The sequence below is a fragment of the Bombus pascuorum genome, unplaced genomic scaffold, assembly GCF_905332965.1.
Source record: "Bombus pascuorum unplaced genomic scaffold, iyBomPasc1.1, whole genome shotgun sequence".
Taxonomy (NCBI): Eukaryota; Metazoa; Arthropoda; class Insecta; order Hymenoptera; family Apidae; genus Bombus; species Bombus pascuorum.
Window position 1 is genome coordinate 523,195 of NW_026869745.1, and position 22,402 is coordinate 545,596.

The 22,402-nt window shown below is 33.9% G+C and overlaps 1 non-coding gene and 2 pseudogenes across 1 annotated transcript; 2 read left to right on the forward strand and 1 right to left on the reverse strand.

Moving 5' to 3' along the window:
• Window positions 1–234: 234 nt before the first annotated feature.
• Window positions 235–1,373, forward strand: LOC132915821 (protein RRP5 homolog; annotated as a pseudogene).
• Window positions 1,374–4,546: 3,173 nt separating this feature from the next.
• The window catches only part of LOC132915822 (cytosolic endo-beta-N-acetylglucosaminidase-like), a 38,211-nt pseudogene continuing 20,355 nt past the window's right edge, over window positions 4,547–22,402 (reverse strand).
• Trnaf-gaa (transfer RNA phenylalanine (anticodon GAA)) lies at window positions 11,822–11,894 on the forward strand. The gene has a single exon. It is a non-coding gene; the product is annotated as a tRNA-Phe (tRNA).

The following is a 22,402-nucleotide window of genomic DNA, read 5'->3' on the forward strand; positions in this document are numbered from 1 at the left end:
CCCGTACTCTTAGCCACAACCATCACAGTTCTCCTCCGCAGGGCCATCGATACAAAAAGGCAGTTCCTTTACGTTCCTTGAGCAGTCATCATATTAGATTGTATCGCGTACTCTGCTCAATCGCTATCTTAACTCATCGTCTATCAGTCGAGTTGTAACCGAGAATTGCGAATCGTCAAGTGTAATCGCGAGTCCTACGTAAAGCGTCGAAAGTGAGAACAAAATCACGAGAACATGCTACACGCCGAAAAAATAAAAATTGAAAAGTTACAGAAATTACGAAGGATGAAAAACAAAGGAAAACGAAACAGAGAGAAACCAGTGAAAGATTTAGAAAAGGAATATTCTAAGAAAATGTGTGTTGAACAAACAGGAAAAGAAAAGATAAAACTGGAAGATACGGATTACGATAATAATAAGGATTACGAGCAGAAGCCAAGGATATCTCCGTGTGGATTTTTCTGGGACGGCAACCCTAATTTATCTCTCGATAAGGATAAAGAGTCATCCAGCGATAGTGAAGATGAAGTAGAGGAAAAACCAAAACTGAGAAATAAGAAATTAAGTGCTGCTGAACGTCGAGAACAAGAAAGACAGAAGGAAGGCGAAATTCGCCAAAGAGAAGAAGCGCTGGCCAACAACCAGTTACCAAATTCTGTGGATCAGTTCGACAGATTAGTTTTAGCTAGTCCAGACAGTTCAATAATATGGTTACAGTATATGGCATACCATTTATAGGCAACAGAAATAGAGAAAGCAAGAGCAGTTGCGAGAAGAGCGGTAAAAACAATTAATTTCAGGGAAGAGAAGGAAAAATTAAACGTTTGGACGGCTTGGTTAAATTTAGAATCTAAATTTGGAATTCCTGAATCGTTAAATGATGTTTTTCGAGAGGCAGTGACGTCTAACGACCCACTAAAAATCTACAGTCACATGTTGACTGTTCATGTCGAGGCTGGCAGACAGATGGAATTGGAGAAAACAATTAATACCATGATCGCGAAGTTTAAACATATTCCCGAGACATGGTTTAATTGTGGAGAAGGATTATTAAAAATAGGTTTGAAGGACAGATCGCGGCATATTATGCAGAGAGTATTGCAATCTTTGCCAGCATGTGAACGTATGTACATAACAGAAATAAAATGTCATAAAGAATAAAATACTAATATAATACAAATTTTACAGATGTAAATCTAATGGCTCGGTTTGCAATTATGGAGAACAAATTTGGGGATAAAGAGAGAGCACAAACTCTGTTTGAGCAAATTCTAAGTTCTTATCCAAAACGGGTGAATATATGGTCTTGTTATATTGATTCCCTAGTGAAATCTAATGATATTGATATGGCAAGGTAAAAATATTTTTTCAACTATATTTTGTCTTTTTAATTTCATAGAGAATTTACCTTATAATAATTTGCATTTACAGGAAAGTTCTAGAGAGAGCAATTGTTCAGACATTACCGCCTAGAAAGATGAAGATTCTCTTTAAAAAATTCATCAATTTTGAGGAACAACATGGTACTCGGGAAGACGTGACTCGTGTTCAACAAATGGCTGTAGAATTTGTAGAGAAGCAGTGTACAAAATGACCAAAAATAATAAAACATTTTTACATGTATTTCATTACATCGTGCGAGCAAAAGTCCAGGTATGTAAAGTTTCCCCATTCAATAACTTCATGTTGTTATTTATAATATTTATAGTTTTCACCTTCTAAATCTGTTGTTTCCATGATGTCTGTACTATCTTCATTATAAGTTTCTTCTTCATCGAATATAATATTTCCATTGCTGCAGCTTTCCTCACTTACTTTACACTTTCTTTTCATTTTGGGTATTACAAAATTTTTGTCGAATAGCGCGAAGAACGCTGGCTGAACGCAATTGACTCAAGATTCCCTTATTACAGATTGTCATTTCTTAAACGCGTATGTGCAAAGATATGTTCTTAAGAAATGGGAATCTGTAACAATGAAATGTTAGCTTTATCACCACAACAATGTTTTTCCAATATTTAACTGTTCTTGGTTCATCGTGATCTATCTAGGTATACAGGATTTTATCTCATTCATCGACATCATCCATGTAGGTATTGTAAGATTGAATGATAGCCGCTTTTGACGAATGCATTTTTCTGTCATGTTGTCTTTTTGTTATTATCACATTTTAATTCGCTATCTTCGTTGAAATTAGTAATGCAGGATTTTTTACACTCTTTCTTTCGCGATACGCATAGAACAAATCTTTATTGTTTCGAAAATATTTCACTTCATTTATATTAGCTTTTCTCGAATAATCGGGAATACACATTGTTTCTTTCTTCTAATAGTTTCAGTTCAATAGCTTTCCGTAGAATATAAATATCTAGCAAAATCAACGCTGAAAAAGTTATCGAAAAAAATGTAGTATCTCTTATTCAAACAATTACTTTCTTTTAATAAATTTATCATGACATTATATCCAAGCCCGAACATTCTTCTATCGCTATCAGTTTTTAGTTTTGCGTCTTTGTAGCAATAAAACGTCAAACAATACTTTGAAACTGCATCGCGCAGCATCCACAATTTTATGTCTCAGCAATAATGTTTCCTATTTTGCAAGTATCTGATTACGCTAGAATGACAGCGTCCCAACGATTCATCAATTGATGATTTTTTGTGTTGTATAATGCAATTAGAAGACTCTGTTAGCGTGTCTAACATTTTTTTTTATTTAGTAGATAATTTAAAATCAATTCTCATACAGAATTTTAAGTAAATTATTTTGACGTGGTACTGTGACTTGGATTATAAAAGTTTATAGTATGTTTGATTTTAGTTGAATCCAATGCTTCAATCTAGGGGGTATTGCCTTTTTAGTCTGCAGATTTGATCCGTCGTGTCAAGTAATTGGGTAACTAATAGGTTTTAGTGGTTGTTAACTCTTATATTATCGTATCGTATTATACAATTATAATATCGTATTATATGATCGTTTCGATTGTATTGTTTCGTTGGTAACATACCAAGGTGTATCTATCAGGGATCTTAAGGTTTTCGATTGGAATCATTGGAGAATTTCTATGTTGGAATTACTTGCTGTTCCACATAGTTGGATTCCATAGGTCCAAACAGGTTTTAATATGGCCTTGTATAATGTAATTTTACTTTGCGTGTTTAAGTTGGAACGTCGGCCGATGAGCCAGTAGAATTTTTAAAATTTTGCTTTGAGTTGTTTGGTTTTATCTAAGATATGTTGTTTCCATGTCAATCTTCTATCTAGAATCATGCCCAGATATCTGACTGATCCTTTGTTTGGAATTGGAATATTATTTATGGTCACCTAGAGGCAGGATTGTTTTCGCAGCGTGAAGGTTATATGACTGGATTTATTTTCATTTATTTTGAAGCGCCATTTGTGGAACCACTTTCCCATAGAGTCGAGACCTCGCTGGAGAGTTCAGGAGGCAATTATTGGTTCTGAGTGGGGTGCTAATAAAGCTGTGTCATCAGCAACTGTCGCTGTGGTCATCTCTGTTAAGGTTGGTAAGTCGGCAGTGTAGATGGTGAACAGCAGAGATGCGAGGACACCGCCTTGGGGTATGCCAGTTTCTTTTGGGAATGTTGCGGTTATAGCGTCTAAGTATTTAATCATGAACAGCCTATTATCGCAGAGGAATACCGCAGAGCAGTATTTTTTCTTCTCTAAATCTTGGCTGATTTTATGAGTTAGACGATGAATTTGCTCTATCGTAGAATGTTGCTTCCGAAAGCCGAATTGATGATCCGGCATACTTTTCAACTCCTCTAAGAGTGGAAGGTGTCGTTTCGTTAGCATCTTTTCAAATAGTTTGGACAAAGTGGGTAGAAGACTAATTGGGCGATAAGAGCTCGTTTGAGCTCGATGTATTGGTTTTCCAGGTTTAGAGATAAGGGTAATTAATGATATTTTCTAGGACTTAAGATAGTATTCAAGGCGAAGAATTGCATTAAAAATAGAGGTAATGAGAGCAATCCCTTTTTTGAGAAGCTCCTTGATAGCTTTGTTACTTATCTAATCATGTCCCGATGCTTTTCTTGGGTTCAGGAGACGTATTGATTCAATAACTTCCAAAGATGAGAAAGGTTCAATAGGAGGAAACATCTGGAAGTGAGAGTCCAAGTATTCCGTTATTTCGGCGGCAACAGTGGAGGAATACGGTTTGAAGACATTAGTTAGGTGGTTTGCAAACAACTTGGCTTTTTGTATAGGGCTATGCGCCTATCCACCTTGCGGATAACGAATTGGAGGGATTATTTGCGGAGGACAAGTGAGTTTCCTGGATGCCTTCCATAGTGAGTAGTTGAAGTCAGCTGTGCGAGACAGATTAGCAAGATATTTTTGAGAACAATCATTTTTGTAATTTTTAATGATTTTTAATGATTTGCAAAAGGTTTTTGCCTCTTCCTGTGATAAGTCTGCTACCCCATTGCGTATGTTTAGCTTTATAGTCTCCTCCAGCTATCTATTCTATTGCCCAAGTATTCGAGGAATTTATCGAAGTTTTCTTTGGAAATAGAATGTCTAGGAGGACAATATACTGCTGTTCTTGGTGATTGGACCACGTCCATCTTCTATCGCTACGTTTATGGCTTGAAGGTAGTCCTTCTGGAATGATGGAAGCTCATAGTGCTTTATGCTGGTCTTGACGATAATTCTGGTGCAGCCGTGGGTCTTTCCACTGAAATGTTGGGTATGGTAAAAGTTATAACCATGTATTTTCAGATAATTTTTATCGGTGAAGCGAGTTTCAGATATGAGCATCATGTTGATTTGTTGTTGTTTTAGGAAGAGTTCTAGTTCGTATTTATGCTGAGCTAGATCGTTAGCTATGCGTTTTGGTTTTATTTTACGTCGGAGTGTGTTAATTTGTCCATTATGATTGTGAGTAATGATAGCAAGTTATTAATTTGTTTCATTCTATTTGTTTCACGATTAATTTTTCAAGTCTGTTGAAGTTATCCGTGCCTTGTGAACTGGGAACACTAATTTGTTACTAACACTAGTTAGTTTAATGAAATTGAATACAAAACAGGAAAGGAAAATACAGCTGCAGACGCTCTATCCCGATTGTACCCTATCTCCAATGAAGAAATTCAATCCGTATCATTCGATCTAGAAAACCCAGACTATTATGATGACCATATCGACTGGAAAACTAATACAACTCCAGCTCTAATAAACCTAATAGACCACACTTTAAACAAATTACAAAAACCGAACTAGAAGACTTTAACGAACAACATTGGTTATATCAATTAACTAAACACTTTACTAAATGCCAAACTGAATGCTTGCAAATAGGAATAAACGACAATAGCTTCAGCACGTTAGAAAAAGTAAACATTCAACTTATGTTAAGATTCTTGACAACGAGAGTTCTTCAAATTAAACTAATATTTGGACAAGATCCGCCAGTAAACTACGATAATAAATAAAAACAAAAAGTACTACGCGAAAACCATAACGAAATCATAGGACACTTAGGTATCTCCTTCTGCGAACTAGTTATGCTGCGGAAGGAGGCGGCGGAGCGGGAGAGGGAGCGGGCCTCCCATCCCGAGAGGATTGACCGACGAGGATGCAGCGGTGCCCGTGGACGCGTCTATATGAGGCGCGGGAGAGCCGCAGCAACCTCCGAAGGGAAATGACCCAGGAGATATCAAACAGTCCGGTTGGGGATCCGGACGACCTCTGAGAAAGGGAGAGACGTAGTACAGACGTAATATTGTGTGAGGGGGGCCCGGTGTGTCGCCGCAGCGGTTCCCGGGCACCCCTCGGTCGCAATAGGGACGGTCACTGTGGAGGTTTTAGTCGGTTGGAGTCCGACACTACCTCGCCGCTCTTCCTCCTAGATGCGGCGGGTGTCCGTGCGGATTTCCTCCGCGGGAAAAAAAAAAGGACACTTAGCTATACAACGCAGCATGAAACGAATACAAGAGCACCATCACTGGACAAATCTAAAACAAGACGTCACAGAATTTATACAAAACTGTGAAACTTGCCAACGAGAGAAATTGAACCGTATCAGAGCAAAAGAGCAACCCATAATAACTGACACATTCATTAACCCTAATGACAAAATTGCAATGGACATATTCGGACCTCTCACAAAAACCAAACGAGGTAATCAATTTATCCTGTCTATTCAAGACCAATTGATCAAATATCTCGTTCTCATCCCTTTAAAGGACCAAACAGCCAACTCGATTATCAACGAACTTTTGGATTACTATGTGCACATATTTTCCACACCTAAAAGTATCCTCATTGATATGGGACGAAATTTCGTATGTAAACTGATGGATACATTTGAAAAGGCTTTAAAGATTTGACACATAAAAACTACTTCTTTCCACCCGCAATCTAACGGATCCCTCGAATGAGCACATGCTGTGGTAAAAGAGCTTATTCGAACTTACACGATCGACCGACAAAATGACTGGGACGAAAACCTAAAACTAATATGTATGGGATGTAACACCTCAGTACACGAAACAACCGGATATACCCCTTTCGAACTGACATTTGGACGACAAGCTAACATGTCATCCTCAATATCAAACACCCCCACCCTAACTAAAGAACAATTATTCAACCTCTGGAAAAATCAACATAACGCCTATATAGTCAAAGCAAGACAAATCACCGAATCAAGCAAAAAGCGATATCAGAGAGATCAGATTCGAAAAATTATCAAAACGCAAACGATATTCCAAGTAAAAGATAAAGTATGGGTACATAACGATCACAACGAATGGCTAGGACTGGCAGAAATCCTCTCATTCAATCCAGCCACTTATCTTATTGAATATTCCAATGGTTAAACGGAAAGAATTCACGGTAACAGATTAAAACCTTATTTTTCATAAAGGTGACCATAACATGGATAATTCTAACTCTCGAATACATTTAAAGCGATCTAGTAATAACCAATAAATTATGCTAACGCTTTCTTAGAACATATCGACGATTGCTATATGTATAATGAACAAGTAGATATCACTCTTATAGTGGACCTTATCAACCCAATCGATCAAACTAATAGATAACAACATATAATTGAGCTAATCGACCGTCAATGCAAACCACCTTGCGCTTACATACCAGAAATAAACAATCTAAAAATCAAGTAATACATTGGTATACATTGGTAAGGTATTGGTCAAGTAATCAAGTATAACAATAGTTAATACATATAGCATTGGCATTTTATTTTCAATATTTACAACATTTTTTAATACTCGAACAACATTCTTCCTCGTTTCATAAACATAATGTATCGGTTCTTTTGAACACTCATTTCGATCGTTTTCACTTTTCGGTTCTGGAAGTTGAGGCGATGATGTAAATTTCATGTGCGGTATAGGTACTGATATTTGTGGATTTTGCAGGGATAAATTGTAAAATGGTTTGTGTTTAAATCTTTTCCCATCCTTTTCATATAGTGCCTGCATAAAATATGTGCATTTCAGTTATAATATATTCATGTAATAAATTCAGTTTTTATATATATATGGTTTATTTTGGTTTTTACAATTTGTCCTGAAGGACATTTGGTAAAGTGTTATATCTCATTGGTAATAAAAAAAATAAAATAAAAATAAATATAGCATGTGGGTGGCTACCCTCAGCAGGGTGCCAACTTCGTGTTTTCTAAGTTATATCTTTTATGATAAATTCAGTTTGTTAAAAATAATGTGTTTGTCAAAATTTGACATACCTGACCACAGCGATAATACATGCTACCACTGCCACGGCAAAATGATGTTTTGAATACTTCTTCTTCGTAGATAGATACATGAACATATAAATAAGGAAACAACTGTGCCCAAAATAGATCTTCTACTTCTTGGAATGTCTTAGATCCGAAAAATTCGTGAGTCCAACCTGGACCAAAAAGTGCAACAGAAAGTCCTTCGTGTCGTATTTTTTGTAAAGCCTGTAGATTATAATGGTTTAATGAAATATTAAACGATATTATATTATATGCTACAATAAAATAAGTAATATTGTAATTACATATGATGAATTAAATCCACCACCGCCAGGACAACCTCTTCCCCAAATATCAAGTCCTACATAAATATCATGAATATCTCTGCTGTGATTTTTTGCAAGTGCCAAACTGTTTTTCAATTTTGATTTCATCCAGTTATAATTCAAGTAAATGGCATCGCAGTTTAAAAAGAAATCTCTGAAACATTGTATTCAGAACATTAAATAAAATTTACAAACAGAAACAATTGTAAAAGTATAAGAGTGTAATAAGCTTACATGTTTTTACTGTTAAGCTTATTTTGCCAATTTAATTTTCCTTCATTGGTTACGCCATCGTACCATATAATTTCAGAATTTCTAATTGCTTCATGAATATTTTCTGTTAGATATTTTACAAAATAAATTAAATTATTAACTTGCTCACTTTTAATGGTATTTTCAATATTTAATAACCAGCCATCAAACTTATAAAATTTTGCAACAAGTATTAGTGCATCTGCAAATCTTCTTACTTCTTCCTGAGATTCAAGTATAACATCCCAGATACCTTTCTCTTTCCGTAATTACAGTACCAAGAACTTTTACACCATGATTATGTGCTGCATTAATCCATCCAAAAGGGGGCACAGTTATGAAATGATGACTAAAATACACAAAAGTGTCAATAACACTCCAGTGATAAAATAGGTAAGAATCATAAGATTCTGATCCATATATAAATCTGAAAAATCACGGGTATATTATGTATAATATATGAATTAATAAATATAGTGATTTCTATTACCTGTCTTCTAGGTAGCCACCTTTCATATCATGACAGAGCAACGTTTTCGGATGTACTTCTCTATCCAATTTTTCTAACCGCGTTCTTCCTGCGCTTATTTCTAAACCACTGTACACATAATCAGTTGAATCTCGTAGTTATTCAATTTCCGGTCATGGTTTCAAATTACCCACGTTATCGAATAATTCTTTTAAGTTTTCGAAAGGTTGTGACTATGTAACTTCGGTTGTCATCTCTCTGATTTATACTGTTCTACAGACCACTTTCAAATAGTTTTTAATTCATTAACTCAAACAAAGGTTTCTCTTCTTATTTGCTTCACTGGAAAGTTGTATACATGCATGATGGTGTTCCCATCTAAGGGAACTAGCATATCAAATTACGTCACATGATTTAACATCATTATCTACCAACTGCTAATGAGCAAAAAAATATTCATTTCTCTATCTGAAACAAAGTATATAAAATAAAATTATGAATTTATAATGCTCCTACATCAATGTTTATATGATTGTTTCGACTTTGAAAGTAATATTCTTATTTACGCAAGTATATATTCTTTAATATTTTGCAAAAATTATATCGAAACAAACAATTTGGAATAAACATAACTAAGTAAATACTTTAACTTTTTTTTATATTTAATTAAATATTTTATTTGATTTGAGTAGAATTTAACATCTAACCTTTACGTTTAAAATATTACTCTTTCTCATTTTCTCTTTCAATGTTATTTCTTCTGCTTCCGTTTTATGATATTTATGACATTTCTTAGTTCAGGTATAAGTAACTTTTTCGTAATTTATAAAAAATGACACTCTTTTTAATTATCGTACACTATTAATCCATTACATGTAATTTAACTTTGTAATTTAACTTTTAGCAACTTAAGATATGTGCATGTACAGAGTAATTTTCTTCCTAAGAATAATCATTCGATATTACGATAATTCCAAAAACTTAAATTAATTTGCAAATAACGTAATGCACAGCCATACACAAGCCATACAAGTTATACTTATGTCCTTTAAGTCACCAGAAATAAATTTTAAATTTTATATTATATATTAATATATATTATAGGGAGAAGCACTATACAAAATAATAATGTTAAAGACATACATGTAATTTATTAGTATAGATACTTACTATATGCAAAGCTTTCTCTTCAAAGATAATATGTCGGCTACCAAACGATCGACGGCAACCGAGCGCATTTCTGGTACTGATAATAATAGTATAGTTACAAGACAGTTGTGTATCTATGTCCAACTATAAAATATGAAATTCGGTGCTTGGTCTCGCGGCATGTCGCATGTCTCATGAGACATAAAATGTATCGTCTACGGTCTACTATGTGAATATATTAATAAACTTAACAAATTTGTTATTATTTTCTCTAGGTAATTTTTCTCCCTCAAGATTCCGAGGAAAGTACTGAACTGTTGACTCGTTACCAGTGTTGACAACATTTCATCATTTGTCACCTTTCCCACTTCATAGTCAGGTTTTTCAAACTAAGAGCGGCATACGGTACATTTGTATTGTACGTGCGAGAGGGAGGTAACGTATAGCACAACCACACACAAGTATGTATCCCCTTCGTAGTATGTATGCGAGCGTTGTACGATGGCCTAGGACTCCGTTGAGAGAAAAAAGAGAAGCGCAGTGTGAAAATCTTATGCCCTAGATCTCTGGCGAGTATCACACGTGGCGAGCAATTACGTGAATATTAGAATAAAGTTCCTTATAATACCTCTCCAAGTCCTCTCCATATTTTAATAGCCGTAAATTGGCGCAGCAGCGCCAAAATTTGAAAGAATAAGGAAACACTAATGTACGTATCTTTCTTTTGTGAGACAGAAGAGCTTTATTTTTCGGGTCTTCCAACGTTGCCGTCTGAAGCGTGCTTTCCATTTGTGACTAGCCACGCGATTATAAAATCCATTGCCGAATATTGCACAATTTTTATTCGTACTACCGCGATTAAGGATCGCGCGCGACTCTAAAATTGCGACTCACCTCGACAAGTCAGTCGCCTGCAACTACAAAGTATACGGAACATGTACGTGCTATTATATCCATCGTCAGAAGAATCGCGCGGGACCGAACGTCATTTTGCTGCTAGAAGTGTCGGCACTCCTTTATAAACGTCATATCGATTAAATAAAAAAAAAACGGGAGTTTTTCTTACATTTCCTCTGTATCTTAAAAATTATTTATCATACGTGAAAAAGTGTCAGTAGAAGATTGTAGATAATAAAATTATCTATAAAATGAGACTCGTTACGTAACGATAAGTTTACAATTTTTATGCTATACATTAGTAAATAGTGCAAAGATTTTTTTCTTAAGTCGTTTATAACGTTAGTTAAAATTGTCATACAATATTGAGGTTTTATGGTATCAGTCATATCAAAATAGGATACGAAATTTCAAATCGATTCGTTTGTTAGTTTTTGTAAAATTAATTAATCAATTTACGAAACGGGAAATTTTTAATTTGTAAGAAAATTATGTGAGTTTACCTTAGTTTATGCTCCGATCTTCTACGCTATGTAGAAGACTTACTCTTCTATTACTAACATTCAACAGATATAAGTATAGTTCAGTGATTCTTTCAGTCTATTAATGAATGTAACTATAATGAATGTAATCATAACATTGCGTACAAATTTTTCTGGAAACGGAATAAAATTAGTATTAACGTCGAATGTGTTATAAGATACTAAGAGGAATTTATACGACAAACAATTAATTTAATATATTTTTACAAATAATTAATTTATTTATATAGGTTATGTTGTTTTCAAACGTGCAACAAAAAGTGAATCAACTTCAAAACAATAGTTAAAATGTACTTTATACTGAAATAAGACACATTTGTATTAACGATATGCTGATGTTACATTTGTCACATAAAAAATATATTATTTATATTTTATAAATGTTAAAAAGTTGATTAATTTGAATATATATAATTTTGAAATTAAATGGAACCGCCTTTATTACAAACCGAAATAGCTCAGTTGGGAGAGCGTTAGACTGAAGATCTAGATGTCCCCGGTTCGACCCCGGGTTTCGGCAGTTTTCCTTTTCTTTCATCTATTTTTTTTTTGTAAATATTTACGTCTTATGTTCAAGTACATGCTATTCAACTAAGAGATATATTTTGTATGTCTTTGGACGAATCATTTTCACATATTTCCGACGATTAACAAATCCATCGGCTTTAGGCACATTTGAAATATTTAGGTTAGTAGGTAAATCCACCGGGTGGGCGCGCTAGGCCCGATGATCGATATCGAATCAGTGTCTGATGCTCGTCTCGCCGAGTGACGGTGCAACGAACGCACCACCAAGTGATTAAACGTGACTTTGACGCGACTAGACAGTGATTAATCGGTTGCCTGACGAATCTACGATATGCGTAATGGAGACAGTCTACGTGCTTTATCCTCTACAGTCTATACCTAAATACGAACGCTCGATTACATTACACCCTTGGACAAAAAGATAGCACATGTGTGCTATCATTAATTTCTCATAGATAGAGTCCGAATTTCCCAAGTTTGACGAATGGCATATAAACAGTACCTTGTAGTAATAAGGTATATGAGCTTGAAACTGTATCTTCGCTATTCCTCTTGTATTTATCAACAATGATTGTGAAATCCGGTCGGCGAAATGATAGCACACTTTCAAAAGTTGTAGTGTTTATTATCTACTAAATTGTACAAAAATAAAAAACCTTTTAAAATTTAATAATGTGTGGATCCTCCCTTATTCTCCACCACCTCCAGCATTCGTTTCGGCAAAGAACGATATAGTTTTCTAATATAATCCAGCGATATATTTCTCCATTCCTCTTCAAGGCACTTTTTTAACTGATTAATACTTTCAAATTGCCTATTTTCTCTATAAACGGCATTGCTTAATTTACTCCAACAGTTTTCGATTATGTTTAAATCGGGGGAGCATGCAGGCCAGTCCAAAACTGCAATATTTTCTGTTGAAAAATATTCTTTCACAACCTTAGCGGTGTGAACTGCAGCATTATCTTGCTGAAAAATAAAATCTTGTCTCGCAATATGTGTTGCGTACTTTGCAATTTGATTTTGTATCAAATTACGATAGGTTATAGCATTCATCTTGCTGCGAATTGATATTAAATCAGTCTTTCCGTTATACCCAATACCTGCCCAAAGCATAATGCTACCTCCACCCATTTGACGCCGTATTTGTGACAATTTTTTTTTTCTTACATCATGATAGTAAAAATTGAATCCATCTGGGCCATCTAAATTAAATCTTTTTTCATCTGTAAATATAACTTTCCTCCACTTCTTGTTCCACCGTATATGTTCTTTTGCAAAATATAATCGATGCTCCTTGTGAATCTGCTTTAGAGCTGGTCTTCGTTTTAATTTCATCCGCTTTATGTGCGCGGATTGTTGTAGTACACGTCTGACATTCCGAGGATTAGTTTTTACGCCAACTTTTTCTGCAATTTCACGTGACGTGAGAAGCGAATTTGACGCGGCACGTAAAATTGCACGTTTTTCACGAGTACTAATCGCGGAAGGTCTCCCACTGCTTTTTTTTGTTCCATAATTATTTACATCTTTCAGTAAATTATAAATGACTTTCCGACTTCTACTGAGAACTTTTGCAATTTTAGAAATAGTAAAGTTTTCTTTCTTTAATTTCAAAACTGTTTGAATCTCTTCACTATTTAGCTGTTTTCCACGTCCCATTGTTTGAATCGAAATTTGTAAGGTTTCTAATGAAATTCTTCTACTTTTCACTACGTCTACACCACTCAGAATACACAGAAATACTAAGGAATGGAAACAAAATGCTTGGTGTGCTATCATTTCGCCGACCGGATTTCACAATCATTGTTGATAAATACAAGAGGAATAGCGAAGATACAGTTTCAAGCTCATATACCTTATTACTACAAGGTACTGTTTATATGCCATTCGTCAAACTTGGGAAATTCGGACTCTATCTATGAGAAATTAATGATAGCACACATGTGCTATCTTTTTGTCGAAGGGTGTATATCGGTTCGATGAAAAATATTAGAAAATGCACGACACTGGCTGCAGTATAAAATAGACAAAGCTTTTATGTTTGTGGATAATATGTGGAATCGTTAAATGTACGATTTGCTTGTCTTTCTTCGAAACTTTTTAATGTAAATGTTTAACTCTCTATGGAAATCTTGAATAAATATTTTGTGGTTATGGTAAGAAACAGTGAATTAGTTGGCTATGTATTTCGTGCTTAGTTTCTATAAATGTATTTCCAAATTATTTCCAGTTCTTGTATTTACTTTTAATGCATCGATATCGATATGCAAGGGAATTATTTTATTACGTAATATATAATAATCAGTAAATATCGATTAAGTTTCTTGTACCCCTGAATCTGTGTTATAAGACTTTGAGCTATTAAATTCTAATTTTATATTCTAATTAGATGACGGAAAGAAGTATGTATGTATATCAATGTTTCACATATAACGATCGAATAAGAATTTCACAAAAATGCAAAGAAATATTTCTCGGAGCTTATTAAATGAAATTTTATTAAAACTATTGTTACAAGTATTGCAGTGATATATAACAATCATTTAATAGACCAAATAAGTGTGTAAGATAAAATATTTATACATAATACTAACATTTAATAAGGGAAACAACATTTTAGGTCATAAACGATATATTAAAATCGAAATCGATGCTACATCCAGTGACAGTAAGAAGAACAAAATTCTTCTAGAAATATGTATATTATAAGAATAGACATATTTTGTTAACGATTTATATAATGCTTTTAGTTAAATTGCTAACTTATTTGTATATTTGATTATAAATTATTCGTAAAAAGTAATTAGAATTATATGAATATGATGATTAAATCAATATAAATTAACGATTAAAAACGTGTGACGCTGCGCAAGGATAATATCTGCTGAAACCTGTGTTACACGTAGAGTTTGAGAAAGTAACACGTAATACTTTAATTTAATTTAAATAATACATTCTCTTTTCTTCTTGTAAATATTCAAATTCAAGACCACAAGGGAAAAACGATAGGTTGCATTTTTTTTCTCTTCATATTATATTTTAAAATTCTTTACTTTCATTAGTTTCAATGGGTAAATATAGGTAACACGATTAAATATTATTGCATCGTTCAATGACAGCAATAGGAAAGAAAAGGAATATTATACACATTAGATTACAGATTACTTTCATTCGTACAGATTTCAGAAGATTTATTGTATTATTAATTTTGGAGTATTAATTGTTTTAATATTTACAAAATTGTCTCAGCACATATAGAAATTTGTTAATAAAAGAAGAAAAAGCTTTGCACTGACACAGCAAGTACTTGATCACTTAACACACTCGCAAGGAATAATAAAACAAGATAATATTTACATTACTGATTACGTAGATCTAACATAGATTACATAGAGGAACGATTTTCGAAAAAAGATCTCCTTTAAAGAAATATGAACGAAGAAATTACACCATCTTTATATTTTAGTTTATATTACACTGCAAAATATTACCAAAACTTGTCAATGTCACTCCGGTTTACTGTGTATGTTATAAAATACACTTTGCAAATGTTAAGTCACTTTTAAAGGCAAAAGAAGAATTTTTCCAGATATATAGAATTGGCAATTCCATGACTCTGAGAAGATTATTTTTAAATTTAATACGGTGCCTCGATAAACTTAAACGATCCCGATCTTTCATGAACCAGAAAACGAAAAGCTTGTGCTAGAAAGCTTGAGCGACAGTTAAACGGCACTTTCGCACGTTTCAATTAAAAGGCTATCAGAGGTGAAAGGATCCAGCTGGGAAATATCCGAACGGCAAAAAAGTCGCTCGCTATTTGAAACGAGCACGCTTCGAATGAACGTATCAATTCATCGGCTGCGTTAATTCGTCATCTATTGATTTCGTCGCCGTTAATTGGCGGATTATGAAATAAACTGGATAACGGTAAGGTGCGATTCGACATTTGGTTGAAAATGGAACGCGATCACTCGAGTGGAACAATAAAATCCATGATTTTGATTAATCGAGATGCGAATCCCCGAGTTCGTGAATCTCGATCGACTGCGGCTCTTATCGAATTAAGGGCTCCGTTAATGAGCACGGAATCCAGCATTATCCAACTTGTGATGGTTAGCTCACGATCATCGCATCTAGGAACCGTAATCGACGACGCAACAGCGACGCGTGCAGGGGGTGATAAATTTTAATCGTTGATCGGTTGCGTGAGATTGAAATTGCTTGTTTCGGAGTAACTAGATTGTAGGGTCCTTTTAATTCCTTCTTTCTCCTGACAAATCGAATATTGTAATTTTGAGAATATATTCGATTTCTTAAATGAGACGTTTTTTATAAGGTTCTATATCACCGGTGCACCGTATGTCACGATGGACTCCCATACATTGTAGTAAAGCCTACGAGGCAAGTTGGGCGGCCCGTTGATGTTCGATAAAATGCCTAAGGCCTAAGGGCTCCTGTTAACTTATCGGCTTTACTACATACAGTTTGTTGCAAATATTTCGGAACCAAGATCGAACAGTGGTTACGTTTATAAGAGAAAATCATTCAGCATTTTCATCCTAATAACGTATTACAATTTCATCAAAATCGTTGAGGTGTGCATTTTTATGCACGGTTACCAAAATAATTATACATGTTGCAATAAGGAACGATAGAATGGCGTTGTGGCACTTAATTGTCTCTTTGACGGAAGGGCACTTGGGAAACGTATTTGACGGAAGAATTTTTTTATACTTAGCCGGCTTTTTTGTATTCCATAGAGTGTTTGGCAAACGTGTAAAATATTAAGCGTTTCGAGTAACCGGACTGCTCCTCTATTAGGTGCTCGATGAACAGTAGTAGCAACAGTTCCTGGTCCGACAATGCGCCGCTTGCTTCTTCTCTGGTCAGTGATCGATACCGACAATTGGTCGGACGCGACCGATAGATGTCAATCTATGAAATGCATCTGATCGGGCGGAATTTATCAGCAACTGGCTATTTGTTATGTTCATACGGCGACAGGGAAATTAATCGGTCCAATTGAGGTTCGTGCTGGCAAGCGGCCGCAATTTAAATCGAATGGAATCGCGAGTGGACGCGACTGTCACGATAATCCTGTGTACTTTACGCATCGAGATTTACTTTCGCGTGTTCACGCGACTCGCGTTTGTCCACGAGAAATAGAAATCGTTCGTGAATTTGCTCTCGTTGCTCGTTCGCTATTCATTCGACGTCGATGGAAAACCTGCGTGAAACGATTTTCCGTCGTGTTTCTCTCACTTCAGTTGCCGTTCTCACTTTTTGGATTTATTTTCCTTCCAATTTCCCCCCCCCCTCTGAATTTTCTTCTAAGTGATAAGGGGAATACGATGGATAGCTTGAATTATGGAATATATTATACACGATAAGATGGATTGCTTGAATTATGAAAAGTAGTCGTTTTATTAGGATTATAATAACGTGGTGAAGCGTTACGTTACTTGGGAAATTTGCAATGAATTTCCAAGGCAGATCAAAGACTGTGTTAGAACCTTTTTTGTCAATTATAAAGAGAGGCTAAAGAATAACGCATTTTATGTTTCCACGCTTTACACGGGACAATGTTAATATAACTTGTATTACAAATTTCTATTAAGCTTTGGATATTTGAAAGTTATTTAATATCGTGTACAGTAACTCCGGTTAAAATAAACACAATATTTTTGTTACATTCGAAATCTATGATTCGTATGACTCTTTGTATTAAAAATTTGCAATTTAGATTATCATAAAAATATGAAACTTTTTAATTCAATTTAATTTAAAAAGATCTCGTAAGATTAGTAAAAATTTCCTCGATGATTACAGTCTTTTTTGCAAATGAAGCTTCGTTATAAGTGTCATCTTCATTTTAAGAATATCTCACTATATCTTGCTAGTTATTTAAGCATGTATGATTGCTTAGTTTTAAATATTTTTAATTCTAATATATTAGATTGTCCGAAAAGTGGCTTTCTTTTACAGACACGTCTTTTACAACGACGCATCTTTGTACAAACATGAAATCTGATCTGTCGAACGTTGTGATCTTTATTTTGATGGAATAAATTTGATTATACGTAATTCGGTAAAATAATATAAAACGAAAAATGTTGCGCGTCCATTATTTCCTTATAAAACGAAAGAAACTTTTTAGACGACCTAATAATTACGTGTTTATTTCTACAAGAAAATTTTACGCTAGAACTAAGTTTCTTTTCCGCGGTAGATTACAAATCTAACTTTTACACATAACTGCATTCTTTAATGGAGCCAAAGCGGCTTTTTAATTAGTTTATCGAGAGGTTTAAATTGATTTTTTCATTCTCGAAATTAACAACAAAAATTGAATTTTTCGACGACAGAACAATCCAGAAATCCAAAATAATAGTTATTTTAAACACTTTTTGGAGAAATGTCAATCTGTAAACATTAATTTTCATCTAAATGGAAGCCAATTACCAATAAATTTCAATGAAATTTCTCAAAAAAATAAATGATTAAAATATATTAATTTTTACTTGTTTTGATTACGAATAATCAATATGAATGATTAAAAATATTTTTACTGCCGGTAATCACTAACTATGACAGAAATTTAATTGTGGTTACCAGTAACCATTATTCATGGCGGAAATTTAGTTTCGGTTACCGATAACCAATATAAATGACCAGGATTTTTTGACTGGTTGACCAGTGACCATTATCGATAGCCCGAATTTTATTTTGGTTATCCATAAGGCGGCAAATTTTTTCGGTTACCACTGACCGATATCGACGACATACTGCAACAGAAACAAATATTCGCTTGAATCTTTAAAAGTAACAGGCATTCTGTTCGATAATGGATATGTAGTAGAACGTTCAGCTATTAGAGTATATACATATATAAATTCTCCCGTTCACATGCATACATTAAATTTAAATTAAAAAAAAAAAAAAAATAAAGAATAGGGCTTATATAGAGCAAGTATTTGTTACAGTTATATTTGTTCCGTACACTAATCTCGTGTTTCCCTAAAATATATTTAATATCTATATAAATTTGTTAGAAAATTTCCTGTATCAGTAGTTACGACAATTAAGTTATGTTACTGAACTAATAAACGACGAAATTTATGAAACGACGTAATGAGATATTTAGCGAATAAAATATAATCTTCTATTTTCGAGACTGTTGACGATACTAGATTTTAATACGAATTCTGTAAACGTGCAGGTTTCCCTTAAAAGTGGAGTTGTTGAGTCGTTCAAAGCGATTCATCACGGTTACCTTCTCCCTTATTCGACGAACGGGTTAAAAGTAGGCTAAAGCAAAAGAAAACTCGCGTAGGAATAGGCAACATGTTTCACAAGGAAATGCTGAAAGATTTTCAAAGTACCCTTAAATCACGAAGTTTAGCCGCGTGCGCAACAAATGGCTCGCGTTTTTTCCCATCGACGCGGAAATATAGCGCCGGATGTTCTCGATCTTCGCGTCCTGACGCATACATACTTACTTAATGCTCGGAAATCTTTCCACTCTTATAGATGGAGACGTGTTGCGTATCAGACAAGTTGCTTTTTTTTTTTTTTTTTTTTTTTTTTTTTGTAAAAGCATGAAAATATAGTTGGAAAATATTTAAAATTAGGTTCGAACAGAAGAGATTTCGTACGATGTATTTCGTGAATGATTTAGTACGAGTAGTTTGGTACGATTTTTCAATGATTTAGTACGAGTAGATAAATGTAGATATTTATTCATATTAATTTAGTATAACAACTATTAACGGAGTTACTTTGTTTATAACTTTGTTTATTAGATATTCTCCTGTTTTAATTTGCTGATTTTGTTTTTGTGTAACATAAATTCGCGAAAATTCCTTCTTTCGCTGAATCATTAACAAATTATGCTTCTCTTATTTTCATTTATTCAAACTAATTATGGTCAATTCTCACAGTATCGCGAGTATCGTAAGCAAATGTGATACCATTTATCTTGAAACGACATTTGTTACGCAACTACGTCATATAATAATTGGAACAAATTGGATAAATTGATCCATAAGTATTATAAAACGCATAGATTAAATTTCGAACTTTCACAATTACAAACACATAATTTAATTGCAAAGAAATTGAAATTAATTCTCCTTCTGTTTCGATCGAATACTAACTACACCGATAACCGGCCATAATTTATTGTCTCTAATTACAGAAAATACAGGAATGTTACCCGTCCCATGATGAAAGCTGCTTAAAATAACTCGCAAAACTATGGCTTCGTTAATATTTTAATACTTTTAAAATACTTGCATAAACAATAACGATAGTAAAAGTAATATAGATAATAAAAATAATAAGAGTAACATAGAGAATAATAATAAACAGTAATAAATAATACAATCAGTAATAAAAAAAATAAGAATGATTACTAATAGAAAGTTTTATCTTTTTCTCGAAAATATTTCTACATTATTTTCAATAATATAACTATTATATATTTCTGGACCTATATTTGGACAAATACTATAAAATTCATTACACCATTGTATCCTACAAGTGATTAAACTCGCACGAATGAAACATTTGATACGCGATTCACCGATAATTTCAGCCGTGCGGTGTTGCGCGCTTTTTAAAATACAAGAAAACGATACAACACCATGCGCCGCCGTAAATCGGAATCGTTGCACTCACACCAATGAATCCAATCAGCGAATCAACAGAGCGCGATAATTTCGTGCCGCGACAATTTCGTTTCATCGACATCGATGAAAAATCGATATATGATAAACATCGATGCTGAATTATGCTGATATCTAGCGATGGGATAAAGTTCAATACGTACCTAGTACCTACTTATAAATCTAAGTCAAATTCAATACTCGCAGTTCCTTTTGTAGACTGTTCTATAAATAGCTGTTAAGCTTCGAAGATTTAGAAATCTACTCGTTCATATACAACTATCACAATCGAACCCGATTACTTGTAGCAAGTCATACATTATTCCACAAATACACTTTGCACTAGTCTAATAATATGCACTACTAAATCAAAGAACATCGCATATACACTAGCTGAATATTAAATTTAATATGCAAATAATCAGAAGTTAGATATAAAGACTTGAAAATCGAAAACAATAAAAGATGATATAGAGGAAGAATAATTGCAAATAAGCGATGAATATGGAAGTTATCATATTAAATCAATACTGTGATAAAGACCAATATTCATTGGCAGTCGGAGTTCGAACCATTTCGCCCATTTAAATCCAAAAGGGAGACGGTTTATATTCTTGGAATAAAACCAGAAATAGTGTGTCCCACTTCCATTCGTTAACTCGGAGTGCTTTGTCAGTGCAAGTAACTCAAGTTAGTGCGAAGAGACTGCTTTCTTCATTAAAATGTAGAGTGTTCATCTTATTACCAGCGACCGTTTTTCGCGTAAGTGACAGGCGAACGAAGAAAATGAAAGAAGAGGTTCGCCTCTACTATCACTTAATAGCTTTAATAGAATTTCCTGGTACAAAAATTTATAATTAGAGATATTATATACTTATTACGCTATTCGATATTTCATAGCGTAAACTTTCAATTGAAATAACTCAGAATAACTCATTGATACCTACACATTGATACCTACAACAAACATTTGCTTATTTTTGACAAAATGTACTTTAATTACAAAATTGCAATGAAGTCAAACTGCAATAATTTTGTGCTGCATAATCAACATAGCTACCTATAATAGTATATTATAACCCTATTCAATCATTTTGCACACTGTATATTTGCAGATCCTTTCATTTCTGAATTATAAGGTATATAAAGCCGTATTAAGGTATATAAAGCCATATAAGGCTGTTTGGACCTATGGGATCCAATTATGGGGAATAGCGAGTAATTCCAACATAGAAATTCTCCAACGATTCCAATCAAAAACTCTAAGATCCTTAATAGATGCATCTTGGTATGTTACCAACGAAACGATACATCGCGACCTTAAGATACCTACAGTTAAAGAAGAAATATCCAAATTCAGTAATAGATATAACACAAAAATTAACAACCACCAAAATCCACTAGTTACTCAATTACTTGACACGACGGATCGGATCCGCAGGCTAAAAAGACATTACCCTCTAGATTTAAACATTCGATTCAACTAGAATCAAACATACGATAATCATTTATTATACGCGTTATAGTACCACGCCAGAATAATTTACTTATAATTCTCAATGAGAATTGATTTTAAACCACTTCCAAATAAAAAAAACATTATAAGGTAGATTAAGGCAGGTCTTTTTAACTGACAAAAAAGCTTCAAATGTTAATACAGTCAGATATTTAAATATCTAATGTATGTAGTAGTATATATAGTAAATATTCAAATATATTATTGCTATATTTGTAATAACTAATTAGATTTATATACCTTTTTTTAATCTAATTTGTACTCTACAATTTGGCCAACTGGACATTTGGTCAATTGTTCTAACTTTGTTAA